At 57.6% G+C, this 23,499-nt stretch overlaps 1 pseudogene across 1 annotated transcript in view; it reads left to right on the forward strand.

Annotated features, from left to right (window-relative positions):
* LOC144734810 (uncharacterized) overlaps positions 1-23,499 on the forward strand; it is a 51,892-nt pseudogene that overhangs the window by 22,099 nt on the left and 6,294 nt on the right. Inside the window, exons 13-25 of the transcript XR_013588546.1 lie at positions 1,267-1,346; positions 1,425-1,514; positions 2,435-2,568; positions 3,585-3,705; positions 4,013-4,260; positions 4,959-5,100; positions 9,506-9,632; positions 10,323-10,602; positions 11,015-13,591; positions 13,725-13,853; positions 14,437-14,598; positions 15,203-15,409; positions 16,259-16,405. The product of XR_013588546.1 is annotated as an uncharacterized LOC144734810 (transcript). The remainder of the gene's footprint in view (positions 1-1,266; positions 1,347-1,424; positions 1,515-2,434; positions 2,569-3,584; positions 3,706-4,012; positions 4,261-4,958; positions 5,101-9,505; positions 9,633-10,322; positions 10,603-11,014; positions 13,592-13,724; positions 13,854-14,436; positions 14,599-15,202; positions 15,410-16,258; positions 16,406-23,499) is intronic.

A 23,499-nucleotide genomic window follows, 5' to 3' on the forward strand; every position in this document is an offset into this window, starting at 1 on the left:
ATTGTCCCCTCATTGTCCCCTCATTTCCCCCTCATTGTCCCTCATTGTCCCCTCATTGTCCCCTCATTGTCCCCTCATTGTCCCCTCATTGTCCCCTCATTTCCCCCTCATTGTCCCCTCATTGCCCCCTCATTGTCCCCTCATTGTCCCCTCATTTCCCCCTCATTGTCCCCTCATTGTCCCCCTCATTGTCCCCTCATTGTCCCCTCATTTCCCCCTCATTGTCCCCTCATTGTCCCCTCATTGTCCCCTCATTGTCCCCTCATTGTCCCCTCATTGTCCCCTCATTGTCCCCTCATTGTCCCCTCATTGTCCCCTCATTGTCCCCTCATTTCCCCCTCATTGTCCCCTCATTTCCCCCTCATTTCCCCCTCATTGCCCCCTCATTGTCCCCTCATTGCCCCCTCATTGTCCCCTCATTTCCCCCTCATTGCCCCCTCATTGTCCCCCCATTGTCCCCTCATTGTCCCCCCATTGTCCCCTCATTGTCCCCTCATTTCCCCCACATTGTCCCCTCATTTCCCCCTCATTGTCCCCTCATTGTCCCCTCATTTCCCCCACATTGTCCCCTCATTGCCCCCTCATTTCCCCCTCATTGTCCCCTCATTGTCCCCCTCATTGTCCCCTCATTTCCCCCACATTGTCCCCTCATTTCCCCCTCATTGTCCCCTCATTTCCCCCTCATTGTCCCCCCATTGTCCCCTCATTGCCCCCTCATTGCCCCCTCATTTCCCCCTCATTGTCCCCTCATTTCCCCCTCATTGTCCCCCCATTGTCCCCTCATTGCCCCCTCATTGCCCCCTCATTTCCCCCTCATTGCCCCCTCATTTCCCCCTCATTGTCCCCCCATTGTCCCCTCATTGCCCCCTTATTGCCCCCTCATTGTCCCCCCATTGTCCCCCCATTGTCCCCTCATTGTCCCCTCATTGCCCCCTCATTTCCCCCTCATTGCCCCCTCATTTCCCCCTCATTGTCCCCCCATTGTCCCCTCATTGCCCCCTCATTTTCCCCTCATTGTCCCCTCATTTCCCCCTCATTGTCCCCCCATTGTCCCCTCATTGTCCCCTCATTGTCCCCTCATTGTCCCCTCATTGCCCCCCATTGTCCCCTCATTGTCCCCATTGTCCCCCCATTGTCCCCTTATTGCCCCCTCATTGTCCCTTCATTGCCCCCTCATTGCCCCCTCATTGTCCCCTCATTGCCCACTCATTGTCCCCTCATTGTCCCCCCATTGACCCCCCCATTGCCCCCTCATTGCCTGCTCAGGCCCCGCGGAGGCGGTCGCTATTGCACGGGCGAGCGGCGCCGCTACCGCCTGTGTCACACGGTCGCCTGCCCCGCGGCAACGACGATGAAGGCGGCGAACAAGACGTCGTCGTCGTCCGCGTCGCCGGCAGGGCCGGGCCGAGCCGCGGGCGGCGCGCCGCCGTCGTTCCGCGCGCTGCAGTGCAGCCGCTTCGACAAAGTCCCCTACAAGGGGCGCCTCCACTCCTGGATCCCCGTCATCAGCCCCAGTGAGACCACGCGCTCGCTCACCCACTCGGTCACTCGGTCACTCGCTTGCTCACCCACTTGGTCACTCGCTCACCCCATCGGTGGTTCGCTCACCCACTCGGTCGCTCGCTCACCCACTCGGTCGCTCGCTCACTCACTCGCTCGCCCACTTGGTCGCTCGCTCACTCACTCGCTCACCCACTCGGTCACTCACTCACTCGCGCACCCACTCGGTCGCTCACTCACTCACTCACTCGCCCACTCGGTCACTCACTCACTCGCTCACCCCCTCAGTCGCTCGCTCTCCCACTCGGTTGCTCGCTCACTCACTCACTCACTCACCCACTAGGTCACTCACTCACACGTGCACCCACTCGGTCGCTCGCTCACTCACTCGCTCACCCACTCGATCACTTGCTCACCCGCCCACCCGGCCACTCGCTCACCCACTCGCTCGCCCGCCCACTCGGTTACTCACTCGCTCACCCACTCGGTCACTCCCTCACTCGCCCATCCGCCCGCTCGCTCGCTCGCTCGCCAGCTCGCTCGTTCAGTCGGCTTCCTCACTTGCTCGCTCAGTCACTCACTCACTCACTCACCCACCCGCTCGTCCACCCACCTGCTCAGTCACTCGCCCACCCACCTGCTCAGCCACTCACTCGCCTGACCGCTCGCCAGCCCGCTCACTCTCTCACCCACCCACTCAGTCGCTCGCTCTCTCGACTTCCCCCGATCGCTCGGCGTTCGCTCAACCACCCGGCCGATTGCTCGATCGTTCGCTCACTCATCCAGCAGCACACCCGAGCACGATCACCGTTCACTCGCTCACCTAATCGCCGGCTCTACCCAGCGGATACGAACCCACGCACGTCACTCCAGTGTACGCGTAACTCCGGCGCCGTGTGTGTGTGCCCGTGCGTTACCGTGCGTGCGATGTCAGTGAACCCGTGCGAGCTGCACTGCCAGCCGGTGGGCGAGCACTTCACGGAGAAGCTGCTGGACGCTGCGGTGGATGGAACGCCGTGTGCGGACAACCCCAACGCCCGCGACATCTGCATCAACGGCATCTGCAAGGTGCCAGGGTGGATCCCGCCAGGCAGAGCGCGCGTTCATTTGCTCGCTCGCTCCTCACACGCTCATCATCGACTCGAGTGTTATTTTGACTGTTCTCTGGTTCACTCGCTCCACTGATCACTCACTCTATTGGTGACTCACTCCCTCTGCCACTCACCTGCTCCATCCATGAATCACTCACTCTGTCGGTCATTCACTCCGTTTGTCACTCACTCGCTCCATCAATCACTCACTCACTCAATCTGTCACTCACTCTCTCTGCAACTCACTCGCTCAATCCATGAATCACTCACTCACTCTATCGGTCACTCACTCCGTTTGTCGCTCACTCGCTCCATCAATCACTCACTCACTCACTCAATCTGTCACTCACTCCCTCTGCCACTCACTCGCTCCATCAATCACTCACTCACTCTATCGGTTACTCACTCCGTTTGCTACTCACTCGCTCCATCCATCAATCACTCACTCTCTCGGTCACTCACTCCGTCTGTCGCTCACTCGCTTCATCAAAGACTCACTCACTCCCGTGATTATCTTATTGATCCCCCACCCCCTCCCTTCATCGTAAGTCTTCCTTCAAAAATATTCTTAAGCAGAAGATTGCTGCTGGACACAACCACATTGGCCAATGCGATTTGTGACTCTGATCCTTACCCGTACATTTTAACGTGCCATTTAATTGAGGCAATGGTGCGGTCAGGGACTGTTTGTGATGTTGCTGCCTTGCCCAAGCTTGCATTTAGCGCTGGAAAATCCGCAGGTTATTAATGTACTGTTGCAAATTGTACTTAAGCGGCATTCCTATACTCTGCACCGCTATCGGTTTTTGTCTCTTGTGTTGTTGTAACTCACTGGCCCCGTGCCCCTACTGGACATCTGTGAAAAGAGCTTCATAGCTCATCGGATTCCCCCTGAATTAATATCCTGATTCTGAGCACATCACCTGTGTGAGGCTTCTCACCTGTGTCTCACCTGTGGTGAGGCTTCTCACCTGTGTCTCACCTGTGTCTCAGCACGTGGGCTGCGACCTGCGGATCGACTCGCTGGCGGTGGAGGACCGCTGTGGAGTGTGCATGGGCGACGGCTCCACGTGTCGCACCGTCAAGAAAACCTTCAACGACAGCGAGGGGCTCGGTGAGGGGCCTGGTGGAGGGGGGGGGGGGGCTGGGGGGCGGGGTCTGGCGGGAGGAGGCCCTGAGGGGTGCACCATGACCGTAACGACGGTGATGGTGGAATTGTAACACGACGACGATGATGATGATGCCCAACCATTTGTGTTCATGTTGCACCTCAAAACATGTCGGAGCGCGATTCGTTTTTAATTTAGCCTAGGGGACCCCTCCCCCCCCGACGGCAGCTGATTTTCCTTGAAGATCTCCGCGGATCCCGTACCATCGGCGCCACGAAACTTGACCCCCCCCACCCCCTCCGTGACCTCCAGGCTACGTGGACATCGACCGCATCCCGGCGGGCGCGCGGGACATCGTCGTGGAGGAGGTGGAGGAGGCGGGCAACTTCCTGGCGCTGCGCAGCGACGCGGAGCCGGCGCGCTACTTCCTCAACGGCGGCTGGGTGATCCAGTGGCGCGGGGACTACGCCGCGGGCGGCGCCACCTTCACCTACTGGCGGCGCGGGAACCTGGAGAACCTCACGGCCACCGGGCCCACGCGCGAGCCCGTTTGGATACAGGCGAGCGGGGCCGGGGGGGTGGTGGGGGTGGAGCGGGGGTGGTGGGTAGTGGGGGAGGTGGGAGGGGTGGGGGGGGAGTAGTGGGTGGGTGGGGGGGGGCAGGGTGGGGAAGTGGGAGGTGAGTAGTGCGGGGGAGAACGGAGTCCGTGGGTAATGGGTGAGATGGGTGGGGAGGGGAGTATTGGGTGGGTGGGGGGAGCAGGGTGGGGGAGCGGGGTGGGGGAGTGAGTAGTGGGGGGGGGAGCGGGGTGAATGAGTGGGGGGGGGGAGCGGGGTGGATGAGTGGGGGGGGAGCGGGGTGGATCAGTGGGGGGGGGGGAGCGGGGTGGATGAGTGGGGGGAGGGAGCCGGGTGTATGAGTGGGGGGGGGAGAGGGGGGCGAGAACGGGGGGGAGTGGGGGGAACTGGGGGGGGGGGGGGTTGGGGGGGGGAATAAGATGAATATCTCACAACTCCATAAGAGAGAGAAATGCGAGTGAATCGCATTGCCTGTCATGGTGCATTGTTAGGCCACTGATGAACACTGGGCCTAGGCTAGCAGTAGGCGCTTGTGTCAAGGTGAGTGCCAGGGCGAATGTTAAGGGCAGCGTCAGGAATACGGCGCGCGCTCGGGCACCGTCGCTCCAGCCGGTGTGGGGCTCACCGTCAACTCTCCTCTCCGTTCCCACCACCACCACCTCCACCGCCGCCGGCCACAGCTCCTGTTCCAGGAGTCGAACCCAGGCATCCGCTACGAGTACACGGTCCACCAGCCCCCGCACGGCGAGGGGGCGAGTCGGCCGCGGGAGTTCGCGTGGCGCTACGGACCCTGGGGTAGCTGCACCGCGCCCTGCGGCAGAGGTGCGAGCGCAGCAACCGCATGCAACCAAACGCAACCGGCACGCAACCAAACGCAACCACACACAAAGCCGCACCGCAACCGCACGCAACCCGCACGCAACAAATGCAACCACACACAAAGCTGCACGCAACCGCAAGCAACCGCACACAACCGTATGCAACTGCATGCAACCACACGCAACCCACACGCAACTCGCACGCAACCTCACGCAAGCGCACAATCTTGCAACGGCGAGTAGGCCGGACCGCCCTGTCCCCCTCACCTCCCGTCGTGAATCCTAATGAGTTGGAAAGGTCGGTGAAATAGATAATAATAATAGACATATTTAAGGCGCAATTCATCCCAGCATCTCAGTGCGCCAATGCACGAAGTTAGGAAATATAAAGAGTGCAGAGTCCAGGGTCCACTGGCCATACATGGGAAGTGTAGGCCAGACAAAACAGGTGAAGACCTAAACAAGGTGAGTGACCTCGTCTATGTGACCACAGGTGGCAGGGCGCTCCATAGTTTTGGCGCAGCGCATGCAAAGACTCGTTTACCCCAGGTGCAGAATCTAGTTCTGGGCACATGGAGCAGATAACAACAACAATAATACGTAATGAAGTTTGGAGACGATGAGTAAGAGGCTCTGCGGTGCGTTCGGTCCTCCGGAGAAGTGGGAGGGGGTTTGCGAAACGCAAAAACCTTTATTTCAAATAGTTCTTCTGAAGGGCAGTTTGCATACATCTGCAATAGCGTTCGGAAACATCCCTCCACCGTCACAACACCACAGCTGAATCCCTCTGCTGCGGAGTCTGTCCAAATCTCAATGATGATAACAGCCGTCAAAAAATAAACATATCATACAGGATATAGGTTTTTGGGTCAGATCGCGTTATTTATAAATGTGTCGTAACCCTCCACTACCCGACACGGCCAAACAGTAAAAAAATGTGTCACGTTGACAAAGGACAAAATAATTTACTTCTTTAGCCCACCGGTGTGCTGAAGAGAGAATCAACAGCATTTTAAATTTGAGTATTACGACGTTTCGCTGATAATTACAATCAGCTTTATCGGGCAAGAATGGTGAAGCTCTCCTGTTGCTTCCGGTCTTAAATAGAGCAGCATCAGGGTGACGTCATCATTTTATTCAATTCAATCTGGTGCAGTGATACGAGGCAAAGAGGGGGAGGGTATTGTAATTATATAGATTGGTAATCATTCAATTGATAAATAACGCGATCTGACCCAAAAACCTATATTATGAATAATATTGGTCGCGAAAGCCTACGTGTTAAATATCATACAGGACCCTACCGCCAAACCTGCTGGTTTCAAACTTCCACGCCGCCAGTGGGTCGACCATCAACCGAATCGGGACCGGGCCACGTGGCCGATGCGGCCACCCAATTCCACAGATGGCGCATCAAAGATTTGGAGGCCTGTGAGTGGTGCGGCCAAAGATCCCAAAGCATCGACCGCATCGTAAACACTTCACTCATTTGAAGGAGGAATGGACGATGATCCACTCTGCTTCCGAACAAACGATTGAGTGGAAAAAATATACAATTTTGTATTTATCTTCTGCTATTAATCCATACGGAAGAAGAAGCCGCTTTAAAATTTGATTTAAAGCTTTCGTGACTGCAGGGATTCACATTCTTGGTTCTTTCGGTAAAGTCACGTAGAAGAGAAATAATAAAATAATAAAAATATAAAACAGTAAAATTCTCACGACGTTTCAACTGCAACTAAAGCAATCATCATCAGGTGTGAAATCCACAGCAAGAACATTTTTCTAATTTCACAGCAAGACAATTGTCTTGCTGTGGATCTCACACCTGATTATGATTGCTTGCGTTGCAGTCGAAACGTCGTGATAATTTTATTGTTTCATATTTTTTTTATTTTATTATTTCCCTTCTGCGTGACTTTACCGAAAGAACCAAGAATAAGAAGCCGCTTATATAACTTATCTAAGAATATTTAACATACATATTATTCAACGAAACATTTAACAAAAAACATTTTAATATCTAACATCAAACATCCGCCCAAAATATCTGTAGTGCTTCCTAAATGTCCGAGATAATACTGCATTAATGAAACACTGTCCTTATATAATTAATAACTAATAATGAAATCAATATTTAACATCAAAGTATATCAATATGTAAATTAGGAAAATCAGATTTCCCTGACAATGAACATATAAAACAAGTTTTCTTCCTTATTTAATGTAACCTCTGTACAAACACCCGTTCCGCTCACCTCATTAGCTACAACGCAATACTAACACCAAATGTTGTCAACCATTACAAACACTACTTCTACTTTTAACACTCTTGGTCATTTTCCAACTCCGTTATATCGATTGATTCGAGTTGGATTGATCAACATAAACAAGTTATTAACACTCCAAGATGTAATTAAATAGGGGCCGTCCATAAATGACGTCACGCACATGGGGGGAGGGGGGGGGGGTTAGACATTTGTGACGATGTGTGACGAGAGGGGGGGGGGGTTAGAAATGTGACGTCACATCAAAATGCGCAACTTTAAATAAATATAGAATTGTTATAACAACGCTAATTGTTATAACAACACTCCTACAACATCAGAGTGCAGCGCCACATTAAATACGCACTACAATGACAATAGTTGAAAGCGATTTGAAGCATGTTTTATTTTCAAAATGGAAATATGGTTTTGGGGGGGGGGGGGGGGCAGAGCTTTGTGACGTCATATTTGAGGGGGGGGGTCTAACTTTTTGTGACTCCATGTGGCGAGGGGGGGGGGGGGTCAAAAATCGTCCAAAATCGCGTGACGTCATTTATGGACGGCCACATAGCTCACCGCGAGGCGGAAGCCGTCTTATGATGAGATTTCCCTCGCAAAAAAACGGCAAAGATAGTACACTATTACAGATAGTACAGGGACTCCTCCACTAACGAGCGAGTTAGGTTCCACAGGTCTGCTCGTACGTTGATTCGTTCATAAGTCTAACTTTACTCCCGTCGATTCCAAACGTGTTGTACGGCGTGTACACTAAACACGGGGAGTGACTTTGAAAGTTGTATAATCTCCTGTAGATGTAGATGCCACTGGTTCTTCACGTTCTGTAGATGTAAATGCCACTGGTTCTTCACGTTCTGCAGATGTAGATGCCACTAGTTCTTGATGTTCTGCAGATGTAGATGCCACTGGTTCTACACATTCTACAGATGAAGATGCCACTGGTTCTTCACGTTCTGCAGATGTAGATGCCACTGGTTCTTCACGTTCTGCAGATGTAGATGCCACTGGTTCTTCACGTTCTGCAGATGTAGATGCCACTGGTTCTTCACGTTCTGTAGATGTAGATGCCACTGGTTCTTCACGTTCTGCAGATGTAGATGCCACTGGTTATTCACGTTCTGCAGATGTAGATGCCACTGGTTATTCACGTTCTGCAGATGTAGATGCCACTGGTTATTCATGTTCTGCAGATGTAGATGCCACTGGTTCTTCACGTACTGTAGATGTAGATGCCACTGGTTCTTCACGTTCTGCAGATGTAGATGCCACTGGTTATTCATGTTTTGCAGATGTAGATGCCACTGGTTCTTCACGTTCTGTAGATGTAGATGCCACTGGTTCTTCACGTTCTGCAGATGTAGATGCCACTGGTTATTCACGTTCTGCAGATGTAGATGCCACTGGTTATTCATGTTCTGCAGATGTAGATGCCACTGGTTCTTCACGTACTGTAGATGTAGATGCCACTGGTTCTTCACGTTCTGCAGATGTAGATGCCACTGGTTATTCATGTTCTGCAGATGTAGATGCCACTGGTTCTTCACGTTCTGTAGATGTAGATGCCACTGGTTCTTCACGTTCTGCAGATGTAGATGCCACTGGTTATTCACGTTCTGCAGATGTAGATGCCACTGGTTCTTCACGTTCTGTAGATGTAGATGCCACTGGTTCTTTACGTTCCGCAGATGTAGATGCCACTGGTTCTTCACGTTCTGTAGATGCCATTGGTTCTTCACGTTCTGCAGATGTAGATGCCACTGGTTGTTCACGTTCTGCAGGTGTAGATGCCACTGGTTCTTCACGTTCTGCAGATGTAGATGCCACTGGTTCTTCACATTCTGTAGATGACACTGGTTCTTCACGTTCTGCAGATGTAGATGCCACTGGTTCTTCATGTTCTGTAGATGTAGATGCCACTGGTTCTTCACGTTCTGCAGATGTAGATGCCACTGGTTCTTCACGTTCTGCAGATGTAGATGCCACTGGTTCTTCACGTTCTGTAGATGTAGATGCCACTGATTCTTCACGTTCTGCCGATGTAGATGCCACTGGTTCTTCATGTTCTGCAGATGTAGATGCCCCCGCGCTCCACGTGTGTGCGTGCCTGCGTGTGTGCGCGTGCAGGGGTGCAGAGGCAGGAGGTGCACTGCACGGAGCGCACGGCGGGGCCCGTGGAGGAGCGGCTCTGCGACGACGTCCCCCGGCCCGACGACCGCCAGAGAGCCTGCAACGAGCACGAGTGCCCCGCACGGTACCAACGCGCGTGCAACTCGTCCGTCGGTCCGTCCGTCGGTCCGTCATCGGTCCGTCCGTTGGTCCGTCGGTCCCGCTATTGCGAAATCATCATTGGTCTGTCTGATGGTTCTCCGATAAATGGATCAACAGACCGTACACCCGTTGGTCGTTTCGATCGCAACACAAGCGGTCGTCCTCAGGAAAAGGGGGTTAGCTTCTAAAGGCAAATTATTTATAAAGATTTGAAATGGGCGTAGCCCAAATGTCAGTAGCATGGGCGGGGTAGCTAATGTTAATGTCAGCTCGGTGAGCGGCCTCCACGGCGAGCGAGCTGAGGTGGCTATGTTCATGTGAGAGATTATCATGTTAATGGGAGATTGAAGAGCCACTGCCACCTCTAGTTGCTCAGTTTGTACCCATCTTCTCGGTTGAAATTGTATCTGTATATATGGATGGCTTCATGAACGAATCTTTGTTGATTGTTATATCTGTTGTTCTAAACGTCTTTTGGACCATCCATCAGTCCATGCAAGCATGTGCGTCCATACCTCTGCGCGCGTGTGCGTGCGGGGAGTGGGGGAGCATCGGTCAGCGCGCTGCGCTACAAAAAACCACCGACCCAAGTTCAATCCCCGCTCACGATCACAATAGGTGCTCGCGAAAAGCACCTGCCCCAACGAGGGTGACCATTGCCGTGCATGCGTAGGTGGTGGGTGGGCGAGTGGCAGGGCTGCCCGTCGCCATCGTGCGGGCCACGCCCCACCGCCGGCGCGTCCTCGGAGGAGACGGAGGAGGAGCGGCGCTCCGTGCTGTGCGTGCGCGGCGTCGGGGCCGACGAGCACCGCGCGCTGCCCACGTCCCAGTGCGAGGGGCTCACCCGCCCCCCCAATGCGCGGCCCTGCCCGGGGCCGCCGCCGTGCCCCACCCGCGGGGACGCCCCCGCTGGAGACCCGCGCGGCACGTGGCTCGTGGGCGGCTGGTCTCCGGTGCGTCCGTCACTCCCTTGAGCCCATCTCCCCCTTGCGACGTCATCATCGTCGGCCGCGGTCGATCCCCTGGCGGATGAAGGCGCCACCACGAGAGGCGGTCGGCCACTGCCTCTTGTGGTGTCACGCGACCCTCCGCTATGCTCTGGCACAACGAGCCGATTTCGTTCCCTCCAGACACGGAGCGAACGGGGCTGGGAAGAAGGGAGGGGAGGGAGGGAGTGAGGGAGGGGGGAAGGGAGGGGAGGGAGGGAGGGAGGGAGGGGGGAAGGGAGGGAGGGAGGGAGTGGAGGGAGGGGCGAGAGAGGGGTTTTGATATCGCAAGGGAAGCCGTTCGAGGGCTTCCCCCTCGTGCGACGCCGCTCCAGGGAATTAAAGTGTCCCCCTGTTGTTTCCGACCGTTGGCTTCCAGTGCTCGGCGACGTGCGGAGCCGGCGTGAGGTCACGCGACGTCCGCTGTGAACGCCGGAGCGGAGACGATGTCTGCGACGAGGCCGATCAGCCCGCCGAGTGGCAGCGCTGCGACTGGAGGGCCTGCGCCGAGCCGCCCCCAACCACCGGGCCCGCCGCCAACGGGACGGGCGGCACGCACCACGGCGGCCCTCGCCAAGACGACGGCGGCGATGATGACGATGATGACAATGACCGTGAAGATGACGATGGCGAGATCGGCCGTCGTGAAGATGACGATGGCCATGATGAAGATGATGGTGAAGGCACAGAATCTGATGACGGTGAACATCATGGAGGCAATGAGATTGATGACAATGATGATGCTGATGAAGACTCTGACGAGGATCATGGTGAAGACAATGGAAGCATTGAGGATGATCGTCATGAAGACGATGGTGATGATGACGATGAAGATAACCGAGATGATGAAATTGACCGTGATGATGAAGATAACCATGGTGAAGATGATGATGATGATGATGGAGGTCATGAAGATAATCATCATGGAGACCATGATCACGATGCCAATGAACATCATGGAGACGATGACCACGATGATGAGGATGATGAAGAAGATGATGGTGATAACAACGATGAAAATAACCGAGACGATGAAATTGACCGTGATGATGAAGATAACCATGGTGAAGATGATGATGATGGAGGTCATGAAGATAATCACCATGGAGACCATGATCGCGATGCCAATAAACATCATGGAGACGATGACCACGATGATGAGGATGATGAAGAAGATGATGGTGATGACCGTCATGATGAAGGCAGTGATCATCAGCATCGTGAGGACAACGACCACCATGACACTGTCCACCGTGAAGACGACGACGACGACGATAATGAGGAAGATGTTGACCCAGACCGGGATGGAGATGTCACCCCAGATGAACGCGACCACCACCAACACGAAGAAACAGACGGCCGTGGCGACGAAGATGGCGAACACAACGGCATCGAAGGTGGACTCGCGGTCGACGACGATGACGACGACAACAATGACGTGGACACTGAGCAAAACGTGGAAGATCAAGGAGGTGAGGTCCACGTGGACAGCAACGCCATCGTCGTTCCAAACGACATCAAGCGGCTCAACCAAAACTTGCGCGGATCCTCCTCCTCTTCCTCATCGTCGTCGTCCTCCGACTCGCAAAGCGACGACGCGAGCGAGCGAGCAGAGCGGCACGACCCACCGGGTGAGCCGCGTGGTCGACCTCCGACCTCCACCACCTCCTCGTCCCCATCCGACGGGAGCACTCACGCCAAGAAGAAGAACCTCATTGATATCTACTACTACGACTACAACTTCATCAGCTTCCACGAGGACCTCCTCTATGACCTGGACGAGGCTGGGATGGGCATGACTCGTGACGGCCAACCCCAGCAGCCTGCCGACCAAACTGCCGCCACCACCGCCACCACCACCACGGCCACCACGGCCACCACCGCCACCGCCACCACCTCCGCTTCACTTCCGCCACCACCACCGCACCAACACCGCCACCGCACCACAACTCCAGCCGCACCACAATCACCACCATCGGGCCACCACCACCCCACCACCGTACCGTCTGCACTGCCACCGCACCAGCATCAACATTCACCGGTTCATATGACACCAAACCACCACCACCGCCACTATGGCGCCAGCGTTGGCAATTTGCCCACTGCGTCACAACCGCGCGCGTCAACCGAGACCGACAGCAATCGCGCTGCTGTTGACGTCGCTACTCCGCCAGCCAAAATGGCGACAGGGTACGGCGATCGCGCGCCCACGACGGCCGGACGGCAACCTGACGGCGACAGGCGGTGGCCCGCGGGGGACACCGTGCCGGACAACCGAGCGTCCAGCACGCCGAATTCCCCGACTGTAACCGGCCTCGCGTCGGGCATCGTGGTCGAGCGAGGTGCCCGGAAAGCCATCGGCGACGCCGCTGCTGGAGATGGATCCTCAGAACGAGAGACGCCGAGAGAAGGCCGATGGGATGGCGGCGCTGGCGGTGGCGGCGGCCGCGCGCTCGCGCCAACCGGCACTGAGTCGCCGATGCCAATCCACGAATTTGCCGACAAAGTTCCGCAGGCCAGCAACGAAGGCGACGGCTTCGGTGGGAGCGCGGGTTCACCCGGCGGCCCCGGAGCCGCGCCCACGGCCGTGGGGGTCGTCCCGCCGATGGACGCCGCTTACGTCGTCGCCGCCACCTCGACACACGGGGCGAGAATTCGACCCGAGCCTCCGACGGTGCCGAGCGCGCCGCCGGGCTCAAGCCACGAGCGCCGGCAGGCGCCGCCCCTCGCTGGAGGCCGAGGAGAGGGTGGCATGGCCGCATCGTCGTTGCCGGTGTCATCATCGTCGTTATCGCCGCCATCGCTGTCGTCGTCGTCATCGTCGTCGTCATCGTCGTCGTCATCGTCGTCGCCATCGTCATCGGTGGCGTTTCCTGAGCGCGCGGGGGAGACCTCGCGGCGAGCGGAGGGGACGAGGCCACCGGAGGCCTCGTGGAGGGTGACGCCGTGGAGCGAGGTGAAGGATTTCTGGGAATAAATAAATAAAAAATCACCGGATCGAGGTCGGGGCGCCGAGCCGGCACCGATAGGAGCCTGAGTTCGAATCCACGCGACCGCATGTGAAACTCCGCCTGGTTCTCTTAGCACAGCGAGTCGATGGTCGCAGCCTGGCCACCAACTACCGCGTTCACATCAACGTGCGAGTTGATGTCGATGTGCATCTCCGAGTCAGCGAGGCGCAGCGGCTCGTGCCCTGCGCCAGGGGCCCAGCGAACCGAGTTCGATTCCCGTTCACAGCCAACATCGGTGACGAATATCTTGACTCGGCTTTAAATGATGAACCTGATGGCGAGACAAAGGCGGCCTCGCGTGCCATGCCATCATTAATAGGTACTCGTTAACAGCCTATAAAGTTACAGGCGGGATCTTGAAGTGCGTGTGCATGTGTGTGTACACGCGTGTGCATGTATGTGTGCGTGTATGCGCGTGTGTGAGCGCGTGTGCATGCGTGTGTGTATGTGGGGAGCGGTAGTGAAGCGGTCAGCGTGCTGCGCTACGAACCTAGCGACCCGTGTTCGATTCCCGCTTACGACCAACACCAGTGGCGATTAATTATCTGAACCGGTCCTGGGCCTCCCCTAGGTCGACTCAGCCTCAAATGAGTAGCCGGTGCGGTGTGTAAACATCGCCACCTGGGAGATCAATGCGGCCGGGCGTGGTGTTGGCCACCCACCCCCTCTTGTGCCGTGCCGGCCTTTATAGGTGCTCCCTAACAGCACTTGCCCCTACAGTCTGTTAAGGCTATACGGGGTGTCTTTGTGTGTGTATTAATGTGCGTGCGTGCGCGCGCGTGCGCTGCAGTGCACGGCCACGTGCGGGCTGGGCGTGGCACGCCGGAGCGTGTGGTGCGCATCGAGGTCGCGGTCGGGGTCGGCTCACTGCGACTTCACCCAGAGGCCGCCCCCGGCGCGCCGCTGCTCCGTGCGGCCGTGCGTCGCCTGGCATGCCGGGAACTGGAGCGAGGCATGGCCCCACCCCCCCGCCCCCGCTCGTTGCCCACGGCACCCGCACGCGTCGCGACATCTCCACGTCACGACATCTTCACGCGACGTCGCGCACCCGTCCTGGCTGCGGAGTACCGACTGTCGCTGTTCCCTGACCCCCGCGTCTCTGTCCCCGTGTCCCTGTGTCACCCTGGCCCCGTGTTGCTGTCCCCATGTTTCCCTGTCCCCGTGTCTCTGTCCCCCTGTCTCCTTGTCCCCCTGTCTCCTTGTCCCCCTGTCTCCCTGTCCCCATGACCCTGTGTGTCTCTGTCCCCGTGTCCCTGTGTCACCCTGGTCCCGTGTTGCTGTCCCCATGTTTCCCTGTCCCCGTGTCTCTGTCCCCCTGTCTCCTTGTCCCCCTGTCTCCTTGTCCCCCTGTCTTCTTGTCCCCCTGTCTCCCTGTCCCCATGACCCTGTGTGTCTCTGTCCCTGTGTCCCTGTGTCACCCTGGTCCCGTGTTGCTGTCCCCATGTTTCCGTGTCTCTGTCCCCCTGTCTCCCTGTCCCCATGACCCCGTATGTCTCTGTCCCCGTGACCCCATGTCTCTGTCGCCGTGACCCTGTGCCCCCGTGACCCCGTGACCCCGTGACCCCGTGCGACAGTGTTCCCGCCGTGGCTGCGGGCTACCACGTGAGCGATCGCGGGCCGTGCTGTGCGTGGACGCCCGCAGCCGTCGCTCCGTGCGGCCCCAGCTCTGCTCGGCGCTGGGCGGGCCCCGCCTCGCCACCATGGAGAGGGAGGGCTGCCCCCCGCTGCCCTGCCTGCCCTGGGCAACATCGGCATGGGGGCCGGTGAGGGCACGCCCGTGTCTGTGCGTGTGCCTGTGTAATAATACTCTTGGAGACGACTTGTGGAATCGGTCCTTTTATTTATTCTAGTTCACCAGTACTCCCCGCTGCTGGCAGGCAACGGGAAGTGGGCAGACAGACCACAAGAGACGCACCGCCACGTGGCACTCGGAGCCCCGCTCGCGCGTGGCCCCTCTCTTCCTTCGTTCTTCGTCTGACCACGTGTCGTTCATCTCTCTCCTTATTTAATGCCTGGGTCACGTGGTACGCTCCAGCCAATCCTTGGTAGCCTGCGCCGAATCTTCTAGATTCCCCATCAACTCCCGGGACCACGCCCCTGACTTGTCTTCCCATTGGCTGAGGCCAAAACCAGCAGAACCAATCACCCTAGCTGGCACCCCTCTATCACGCCAGGGCCATGCTCCCAGGCTCTCCCCCCATTGGCTGTAAAGCAGGACCGGCAGAGCCGATCACCACGTGAGCCGGACATAGGCTCTTATTACACCTGTATCGTCGGCACCGCGCAAGATCGGCCCCTGCGGAGGAGGCAGTCGCCCTCCAGCAGAGGAGGAGCGATGCTCACAACAACGAGCGGGGCGCTGGGCGGATAAAACGCAGCTAGTTGGCAAAGTGAGGACCACAGGCGGTGCATCAGCCAGTCATCTCAGTCAGTCAACACATGGCACATGGGTCTGTCCCGTGACTCCTGCCAGCAGCGAGCCATCGACACTTTAAGCGGCCTCAAAATGGCATCTCGCCTGGCACGGGCGCCGTGGTGGCGCCGCGGTCACTTGGAGGCGAATGGCTGCTGCTGCTGCTGCTGCTGTCGTTGTTATGTGTGTGCGTGTGCAGTGCTCGCGGCCGTGTGCAGGGGGTGTGCAGCGTCGCCGCGTCTCGTGCCCCCATGCCGACCGCTGTGACCTCCGTGCCCCCCCCAACGCCACACAGGCCTGCAACAGCCGCCCGTGCGTCACCTGGTCCACGGGCCCATGGGGCAAGGTGGGCACCAACATCCATCCGCGCACATTGATGCACACAGACACGTCTTTGCGTGCACACACCTGTACACAAAATACAAAGGTCCCCCGTATAGCCTGAACCCACGCTTGGGGCAAGTGCGGTTCGCAAGCACTTACGAATGCCGGCGCGGATCATGAGCGGCCGCTTTTTGTTCTCCCTAGTGGTGATGTTTACATCGCACCAAGCGCTAATTTCAGGCTGAGTCGACCTAGGGTAGGCCCAGGACCGGCGCAGACAATCGTCACTGGTGTTGGCCGTGAGCGGGAATCGAACTCAGGTTTGCCGGGTTCGAAGTGCAGCACACTAACCGCTGTACTACCGCTCCCCAGGCACCTATACACACACACACAGATGTCTGTACACATGCAGAGATCTCTGCATAACCATCTGCACATATTTACAGACACATACACATTCACACACCTCGACACACACACACACACACCCGCGAGCACCTATTAAGGTCTGCACAGCCCACGAGCGTGTGGTGTAGCCAGAGGCACGATTTCCACCCACCATTATCTCGCCAAGGATAATTTTTATACATCAATCATGGCTGAGTGAAGCTATGGCCAGGTATTGTGTGAGCGCGTGTCTCTCTGTGTGTGTGTCCCTGCGACGCTCACGATAACAAGCAGAATGCCAGGCGGCAAAAATGCAACCATTTGGGCACAGTTTAGGGGGGTTACAGACGGTGCATCCTGCAGTCATCTCAGTCAGCTAACCCATGGCACCTGGGTCTGTCCCGTGACCTCCTGTCACCAGCGAGCCTTCAACACTTCGTGTGGCCTAAAAGTGCACTTAGCCTGGCACAAGCACCGTGGTGACGTCACCGTCACTTAGTGGCGAATGGCGGGTGTTCGTATTGGTGGTGGTGGAGGAGGAGGTGGTGCTGGTGGTGGAGGTGGTGGTGGGGGTGGTGTTTGTGGTGGAGGAGGTGGTGGTGGTGGTGGTGGTGGTGGTGGTGGAGGAGGTGGTGGTGGTGGTGGTGGTGGTGGAGGAGGAGGTGGTGGTGGTGGTGGAGGAGGTGGTGGAGGTGGTGGTGGTGGAGGAGGAGGTGGTGGTGGTGGTGGAGGAGGTGGTGGTGGTGGTGGTGGTGGTGGAGGAGGTGGTGGTGGTGGTGGTGGTGGTGGAGGAGGAGGTGGTGGTGGTGGTGGTGGTGGTGGAGGAGGTGGTGGAGGTGGTGGTGGTGGTGGTGGAGGAGGAGGTGGTGGTGGTGGTGGTGGTGGTGGTGGAGGAGGTGGTGGTGGTGGAGGAGGAGGTGGTGGTGGTGGTGGAGGAGGAGGTGGTGGTGGTGGTGGTGGAGGAGGTGGTGGAGGTGGTGGTGGTGGTGGTGGAGGTGGTGGTGGTGGTGGTGGTGGTGGAGGAGGTGGTGGTGGTGGTGGAGGTGGTGGTGGTGGTGGTGGAGGAGGAGGTGGTGGTGGTGGTGGTGGTAGAGGAGGTGGTGGTGGTGGTGGTGGAGGAGGTGGTGGAGGTGGTGGAGGAGGTGGTGGAGGTGGTGGTGTGTGAGACACTGAACGCCTCCTGCAGAAGCGTGGTCACCACATCTGCGCCTCTATATAAGTGTAGTGGTGGTATTGACGTGCGCCGACTGTGACAGTGATGGATCACGGGGCGGCGCGGGGTGCGGGGTTGGGCACGCGTGGTGGGCGTGGTGTGGACGCGCGCGCCGGGAGTGACAGATGACGAGGCGGCGCGGAGTGAGTGGTGAGGCACGATGAGATGTGGGAAAAGAGGATCGTAGCCAGCACCCGGCGATTGGTCGAATAAGTGGGTGCTCGCAGCGACGTCCGCAGGTGGGGTATAAAGGGGGACGCGCGAGAGCACTCGGGGAGAGTTACCCAGTTGAAGACCCGAAGACGGAGCTGAAGACCTAGTGAAGCCGAGTAGCTCAGTGGCGTTAGTCGCCGAGTAGCTAAGTGGATGTTGGTCATCCGAGTAGCTCAGTGGCGTTAGTCGCCGAGTAGCTCAGTGGATGTTGGTCATCCGAGTAGCTCAGTGGGCGTTAGTCGCCAAGTAGCTAAGTGGGTGTTTGTCACCCGAGTACTAAGTGGATGTTGGTCATCCGAGTAGCTCAGTGGCGTTAGTCGCCAAGTAGCTAAGAGGATGTTGGTCATCCGAGTAGCTCAGTGGGCGTTAGTCGCCAAGTAGCTAAGTGGGTGTTTGTCACCCGAGTACTAAGTGGATGTTGGTCATCCGAGTAACTCAGTGGGCGTTAGTCGCCAAGTAGCTAAGTGGGTGTTTGTCACCCGAGTACTAAGTGGATGTTGGTCATCCGAGTAACTCAGTGGGCGTTAGTCGCCAAGTAGCGAAGTGGGTGTTTGTCACCCGAGATACAAAGTAGGTGTTAGTCACCTGTAACCAAGTTTGATAAAATAAAGAGTGTGTTACCCGTGAAGTCGTCTCCCGTGGAGTTACTACATTACAACTGGCGTCAGAAGTAAACCTGTCTTCAAGAAGTATGGACACAAGGAAGACTACCCGTACCCACGAGCGAGGTCGGGATGACGACTGCGTACCGGGGACACCGACCTCGGGAGTAGAGGACGAGGAGTTGCCGCCGATGCAGCACTTCGCGGTGATGGCCGACGCTCCGCTTGCCTCCGACACCGGCCTCCAGGACGCGCACGCCCGCTTGGCGGAGTTGCTACTCGCCGCCGCCGCTGTCTTGGCCGACATCTCCGTTCCGGCGAGCGGAAAAAACGGCTGCGGGGGTCGTGGAGGAAGCGACGGTGGAGGATTCCCGCCAAAGGGCGCTTCGCGCCAAAAGCCTGGAAGTTGCCGCCGTTTTTGGGGGGCCGCCACCGATTGGCGGGAAAGACGGACGCCACGTGGCCGGACACCTCCGCGCAGCGCAGCCCACGTCATCGGCGCGCGCCGGAGCCCTCCATTTTGCGCCTGACAACCGAGCCGACATTTTACACAACTCCAGCGGAGCGCGGGAAAATCTCTCCGACGTCGACGACGATCGGGTCCTCCAGCAAAGATTGCCCGCGCTGTCGGCGTTCAAGGCGGATGGGGGCGACTGGGGAGCCTTCCAACGAAGGTTCCTCGCTCATCAGGAGATGTCGGGGTGGTCCGACACCACTGCCCTGCGTGCGTTGCCAGCGATGCTTGACGACGACGCGCTTGCAGCCTTCACATCTGCTGCAAGGTCGTCCCGCTCTACGCTCCAGGCCGCACTACACCTGATGGCGAAGGTGTTCGGGCCGCCCTCCACGTGCCGCCACCAGTTCTACGATCGGCGGAAGGTGGCTGGGGGAAACGACGCTAGCCTACCGCACGGCACTGCTCGCCTTGGCGGACGGGGCTTTTCCCCGCATGGATAAGGAGGGGAAGGACGCCATGGTGACGGAGCAGCTGCTGGTGTTGGCCCACGAGTTGGGGGTCCCCATCAACGTGGCAGACGAGATGGAGATCTGCTCCCTGGCGATCGCCACGAGCATTCACGCGTACGAGGTCCTCAAACGCAAGCCGGGGGTCGTCTGCAAATGGCCGGGGAATGCGGCACTGGCCGCCACGATCGCCGAACCTCAGCTAGCTGCGGTGCAGGAGCGGGCCTTCGCTGCACCGTGTCCGGGGGAGTGGAGAACGGGAGGTCGTTCGCCCACACGTTCGCCCCGCAAGCTGGAGCAACCGAAACCTACGACGTCCGTCGTCTGCTACAACTGCGGCCTTCGGGGTCACGTCGCAGCCGGGTGCCGGGGCCCCGCGTCCGCGCACCGCAGGACCACGTCGGGACGACGACCAGGGCCACAAGTCATCCCAACAAAACCCGGCAAGTCGCGGCACCTCACACGTTCGGTCCACAAACACGGCACATTCGGGTCGCCGCTTCGCGGTGGGGGGTTCGCGGCTGGGTGCCGGGGGTTCAATTCGGCGGGGGGGGGTCCGTACGCGGCCCGCAAGCAGTCGAGTGGTCCGAATTGGCCCACAGGATCGTGGCTGCGTCAGCCGGGTCGTCCGTGGTAACGGGGTTCATTGACGGGGTTGAGGTCCGGGTGCTTGTTGACACGGGTGCGTCGGCCACCATCATCTCGGACCTTATTTATAACATCCTTCCCGTCCAAAGTAGACCCCTTCTGCCGGTAGACGTGCCATTTTATGCGGCGAATGGGGGATCCCTGGGGATCATCGGCCAGATTCGGGCGACTATTTGCATTGGGGACATTAAATTAGCGGGCCCTATTTTTGTATCATCATCGCTGGCCGTTCCCTGTTTGCTAGGTACGGACTTTTTGTCAAAAATGCCCATCAAAATTCTTATTGATCAGGCCTGCATAGAGCTTCCGTCAGGTCGGCGGGTTGCCTTCTTGTCGAGCCCTATCAAAGTACGCACGGTTTGTGCGACGGTGCAGGCGCTGGCGACTCACACTGTACGGGTACCCCCGGGATCGCAAATGTTAGTACCCCTTCGGTTCAGGAAGCCACTCGAGGTGGGTGCGGAGGCACAGGGGGTGCTGTTGGGGCCGTCAAACAGAGCCAGTAAGGGCCTCGACTTAGCGGTTGCTCAAACCATGGTGAGAGGGGACAGTGAGCCGTTCGTAATGGTCCTGAATACGGGGTCGCGGCCGGCCGTAATTGCGCAGGGAACGGTGCTGGCTCACGCCGCGCCGCTGCCCGTTGAGGAACGGCTCGTGGCTCAAGCAGATTTTACTGTCGAGTCGCATCCTCAAAGTGATGAGGGGACTGAGTGGTTGGACTCGCTGTGTGCGGGTTCTGCTAACTTGTCCGGGGTGCAATTGGGAGCATTGAGGGGTTTGCTCATTGAGTTTGCTGACGTGTTCAGCAAACATAAGTACGATATCGGCTGCACTGACCTGTTGCGCCACCACATAGCTACAGGGGACGCGGCCCCTATTCGTCAGAATCCTTTCCGGCTCAGCCCGGCCGAGAAGGAACATGTGCAATCGGCGGTTAATGATATGTTGGCGGCCGATATCATTTCGCCCTCTTCTAGTCCGTGGGGTGCTCCTATTGTCCTAGTAAAGAAACAGGACGGGTCCTTGCGGTTTTGTGTCGATTTCCGCCGCTTAAACAAAATCTCGATGGCGGATGCGTATCCGCTCCCCAGGATGGATGAGTCGGTTCCTCAGGATGCGTTCCGCTAAGCTAAAATTTAAACCGGCTAAATGTTTTCTGCTTCGGGAATCTGTCAGGTATTTGGGCCATATCGTGAGTCGTTCAGGGATCTCGACGGACCCTGCTAAGACGCATTGCGTCAGCTCATGGCCAACGCCAACCTCGGTCACGGAGGTTCGTAGTTTCATTGGTTTTGCCTCCTATTACCGTCGTTTTGTCAAGCAATTTGCCACCATAGCCAAGCCCCTGCACGCTTTGACGGCTAAGGGTGTGAGGTTTCACTGGGGGGCAGAGGAGGAGGATGCGTTCTGCTCCCTCCATGACGCTTTGGTGCAGGCTCCCCCCTTGTGTTACCCCGATTTCACACAACCGTTTTTGCTTGACACGGACGCCAGCAATACGGGTATCGGGGGGGTGCTCTCACAGTTGGTCGGGGGGGTTGAACGGGTGGTCGCCTACGGTAGTAGGGTTCTTTCCCCCGCAGAACAACGCTATTGCGTAACTCGTCGTGAATTGTTAGCCATTGTGGTTTTTACACAGCAATTCAGGCCGTATCTTTACGGCCGTCATTTTACGGTCCGGACGGACCATGCGGCTCTACAATACGCTATGCGCGTGGCGCAGCCATCGGGCCAATTGTCCCGATGGTTGGAGGTCCTTCAAGACTACCAATTCACGACGATTTACCGAAAAGGGTTGCGGCACTCAAACGCGGACGCCTTGTCGCGGTTGCCGCCGTGCACGGACTGCACATGTTTGTTGGGATCAGCGCGGTGCAAACCCCCGGTCGCCGGCGCCCCGGGAGTTGCGCTCGCCGCCACTGACACCCCGGGTGAGGACGCCCCCACGGGGAGGGATTCGCTGTTGTCGTTGCCCCTCGTTGAGTGGGGCCGCCTCCAGATGTCCGACAGCTCCCTACTTACGCTGCGTCGGAAAGTTGGCGCTCCCGAACAAGGGGAGGCGCGGGTCGGTTCCTGGGTGTGCAGACAGGGCCTGTTGATGAGGTGGGACAACATGTCCCGGCGTCACGTGCTCGTGGTGCCTGTTGCTATGCGGGGTAGGATTGTTCTGGCAGCTCATGAACGGCTCATGCATCTGGGTTTTCACAAAACGCTCGCCCTAATCCAGCGAGACTATTATTGGCCGGGGATGGGTAACGACGTGGCGAATATTCTTAAGGGATGCGTAGAGTGCGCCAAAAGGAAACCGCCACCATTGGCGGCTAATCCACCGCTGCAATCCATTCAGGTTTCGCGTATAAACGAATTGGTAGCGTTGGACATCTTGGGGCCCTTTCCGGTTACACCAAGGGGAAATAGGTTCCTGCTGGTTGGCGTGGAATACTTCACCCGATGGCCTATGGCATGGCCGCTCGCCAACCAGTCGGCTGCGGCGGTGGCGGACGCCTTTGTCCAGGGTTATGTGTTGGACAAGGGCGCCCCCGAACGCTTGCTGACGGATCAAGGGAAGAATTTTTCGAGCGTTTTGTTGCGCGAGGTGTGCGACCTGTTGGGTACAAAGAAAGTGCGTACTTCCCCCTACCACCCGCAGACTGACGGGATGGTTGAGCGTCTGAACAGAACGATTACGTCTATGTTGTGCCAACAGGTCTGCGACGATCAGGTTGATTGGGACTTACAGGTGCCGGGGGTACTCGCGGCCTATCGAATGGCCCCTCATGCGGCGACAGGGTTTTCCCCATTTTTTCTTATGTATGGGCGGGAGGCCGATCCGGCCATGGACGTCCAACTGGGGATTTCCCAGCCACGTGCAAAATCTAAATTGGCAGACCACATCAAATTTAATATCGCCAAATTGACTGAAGCGCGGGAGGGGGCAAGGTTGAATTCGCGGTCGCGGCAAATTGCAAACGAGAAATTGCATGAGCGGAGGGTGCATACGCATGATTGGAAACCAGGCGATAAGGCCTGGCTGCATTGTCCACATGCACCGTTGGCTACGTCCCCCAAGTTGTTGAGACCTTGGAGGGG

This window comes from Lampetra planeri, chromosome 53, assembly GCF_965212315.1.
Source record: "Lampetra planeri chromosome 53, kcLamPlan1.2.h2, whole genome shotgun sequence".
NCBI classification, from domain to species: Eukaryota; Metazoa; Chordata; class Hyperoartia; order Petromyzontiformes; family Petromyzontidae; genus Lampetra; species Lampetra planeri.